Raw genomic sequence first — 3,887 nt, forward strand, 5'->3', positions numbered from 1 at the left:
GCCTCTTGTACTGTAAATGAAATTCAAACATGTAAGGCCCTATTTCAAGAATTCTGCGACGTGTTTGCCTGGTCATATGAGGAAATGCCAAGAATTGACCCAACAATTGCTGTTCATGAAATCAAAATTTACCCAGATGCTAAACCTGTCCAACAACGTTTGCATCAGATCCACTCGCGAAAAGTTGTTGCTATTAAAGCAAGAGTTGAGAAATTACTTAAAGCAGGTTTCATTTATCCAATTCCATTAGCGGATTGGGTATCGAGTATTGTTCCTGTTAACAAAAAGCAAGGAACACTAAGAATATGTATCGATTATAGGGATATTAATTGAGCCTGTCCAAAAGACAATTACCCAACTCCCTATATCGATCAAATCATTGATGATTGTGCCGGCAGTGAAATATTCTCCTTCATGGATGGTTTTTCTGGTTACAATCAAATAAATATTCTACATGCTGATCAACCAAAAATGGCTTTCATTTGTCCATGGGGGACATTTGCTTATTGCAAATTACCTTTTGGGCTTAAGAACACCGGTGCAACTTTTCAAAGGGCCATGTCTTATGCGTTTCATGACATCAAACACATTGTGCAACCCTATCTCTATGATTTACCTACTCATTCATTACATCGAGCCGATCATCTCATTCATTTACGAGCAATATTTATGAGGTGTAGGCATTATCAAATTAGGTTGAATCCACATAAGTGTGTTTTTTGTATAGAAACAGGTCGGTTGATGGGATTTGTTGTTTCCAAAGCCGGTGTTCGTGTCGATCGCTCGAATGTTGAAGCTATTGTCAAATTGCCTCCTCCTTCGACTCTTCGCCAACTCCAAAGTTTGCAAGGGAAAGCAAACTTTTTACATCAATTCATTCCTAACTACGGCGAGATAACAAAGGGTTTTACCCGGTTGTTGAAACAGAATACTCCATTCTTTTGGGATGAGATAGTTGACAAATCTTTTAATGCACTAAAACACGCATTGACCCATGCACCATTATTGCATCCTCCCAACTACAACCAGGACTACTTCTTATATCTCGCCGCATCTCATTCCACCATTGGAATGGTGTTAGTTCAGGAAGATGAATTCGGTAGTGAACATGTTATTTATTACCTTAGTCGCACTTTGAATCCAACTGAGCTAAAATATTCACATGTGGAGAAATTGGCCCTGGCAGCTGTTCAAGCTGTCCAATGTTTTCGTCATTACATTTTACTACGCAAAACCACTGTAATTTCCGATTGAAACCCTATGATCTATATTTTGACCAAACAATTGCTAGGGGGCAAGTATTCCAAATGGATTGTAATCCTAAAGGAATTTGACTTGGAGTTTGAAAAATCTAAGTCAAAGAAATCTTTAGTTTTTGCGGAGTTGATGTGTGACTTCCCGCGTGCTGATACTGAAATTGTGGCAAAAGAGCCCATTGCGGACAAATCCTTGTTTCTAATCAGCACTCTTGATCCATGGAATGGACATATCATAGTTTATCTCCAAACCCAATCCTTTTGGCCTGAAATTTCAAGATCTCAGCGTCAGAAAATACGATTCCAATCCCAACAATTCAAAATTATTGGAGATACACTTTATCATCATGGGGCGGACTCTGTTTTCCGACGTTTTTAATTCATGAGGAAGCTGAAAGGGTTCTAAATGACTGTCACTCTGGAGCGTGTGGTGGTCATATGTCTGGGTTTGCCACAACCCAAAATATATTGCGCCCTGGCTATTTCTGGCCGTCTTTGTTTAAAGATTGTATTAACACGGTCCGAAAATGCCACAATTGCCAAATTTTTGATCGAAAGATGCACGCTCCACTTGCTCCTCTCCACCCTATAATTGCCATCGGTCCTTTTGCGAAATGGGGTATCGATTTTATTACATGTAACCCTCACTCGACTGGGGGGCATGCATATATCATCCTTGCGGTAGATTATTTTACTAAGTTGGCCGAGGCGATGCTTACATTTGCAGCAGGCGGAAAAACTGTTGTCGTCTTCGTTTTCAATCATATAATTGCTAGGTTCGGTGTTCCACAAGCGATTATCACTGATCATGGGTGTCATTTTCGAAACATTATGATGACTGAACTAACAGATCAACTTGGCCTGCGTCATGATAGTTCAACTCCATATTACCTACAGGCTAATGGTCTGGTTGAAGCCATCAACAAAGTTCTAGTGATCATGATCCAACGAATCATTGGGATTCATAGGTCGAATTGGCAAAACATGCTATTTTCAGCGCTTTGGGCGTATCTAACCTCAGTAAAAACATCAACTGGTTTCACTCCTTTCCAGCTAGTTTATGGTTTGGAAGCTATGTTACCCATTGAATGTGAAATCCCGTCATTGCAAATGGCCATAGAATTACATCCAGCCACTTCCGAAGAGGAAAAACGTTTGCTTTACTTGGCTCAGCTAGATGAGAATCGACGTGATGCTGCACTAGTAATCGAAGCTCATGCCAAACGTATTAAAGCTCAGTATGATCGAAATGTTACACCTCGTAATTTTTCGGAAGGAGACCTAGTCTTACTGTATGACCAAGCAAATGATAAATTAGGCACTGGAAAATTCGTACCCATGTGGCATGGTCCTTATGTTGTTAAGAAAAGCTGGAAAAAGGGGCCTATGAATTGGTAGACTTTGACGAAGTCTCTTTAGGTAAACCCTGAAATGGTCTTTACTTGAAGAGATATTATGCTTAAATCTGGGTGTGGAGATTTTTAGTTAGGTTAGTTTGCTTTCTAGCTGGTGTGTTTTAGATTAGAAAAGTGTGCTTAGTTTAGAGAGTGTTTTTTGTCATTATTCCTGCTTATCTTGATTTTACTCTTGATATTGCAGATGTCGACGTCTCTCCAAACATACGTTGGTTTTGCTGATGGTGCTTGTCATACTACACGGAACATTTCTTCCGCAGCTTGGGTTATCTATTCGCCCTCTGATGAATTGGTATCTATGCATGGGGTAAGCCTCGGTCAAACAACGAACAAAATTGCAGATTATAGTGCAGTGATTGAGTTATTATCTGAATCCATCTCATTTGGGATTTGGAGTTTGATTGTGAGGTTAGATTCTGAACTCGTTGTATTGCAGCTTAATAGAGTTTATGCCATTAGAAATCCAGTGTTATTGAGATTATTTTTGAGAGTTCGTCTCTTGGAACGTGAATTTGACTATATTGAATATCAGCATGTTCCAAGATATTTAAATACATTAGCAGATGCAATTGCTTCTCGAATGTTAAGTAGACATTTGCAGTGATCAAGCAAGTAAATTTAAAAACATTCCATAACATGTTTTACAAGATAACCGGTAATAGTGATATAGCATAGCATAGAAGTGTGTCAAATATACATCGTCTTCGATCATAGGTTGAAAAACACCTTATGATCGACAAAAATGATAGTACAAAAATAAAAAATGTCAATGATTCTACAACAGGCGATCATCCTATCACTGGTGATGATCACGATAAGAAACCACTGTATGGGCCACCCTACAAAGGAACCTCCTGAAAGGTCCTGGGACCCCAATCACATAGCGCTGTAGCCAAAGAGGAATTTCATCTATGCTAGTCTCTGGAATGTCTGTTGTCAAATGCTCTAGATGGTTTTCCAATTCGTCCAAGGTCTCTGTAGATTCATCTCGTGGGGTTGGTGCTATTGTAGCTGGCTGTTTCCTCTCATAGGGCCGGAGAGTGGCTGGTCGTCGTGGACCTACATATGCATTTGAATCTTTTTACTATCAATTTTGGGATGATTTAAAAAAAAAAAAAAAAAAATTAAGTTAGAAAATGTTGAAAATTATTTTACCTGAGTCATCCCATTACTCTCCTGGTGGAAGAGCCATGTCTGGGTCACCACGATAATCCAT

The sequence above is a fragment of the Pinus tabuliformis genome, chromosome X (assembly GCF_031772625.1).
Source record: "Pinus tabuliformis cultivar Carrire ecotype Pingquan chromosome X, CPIR1, whole genome shotgun sequence".
Classification (NCBI taxonomy): domain Eukaryota; kingdom Viridiplantae; phylum Streptophyta; class Pinopsida; order Pinales; family Pinaceae; genus Pinus; species Pinus tabuliformis.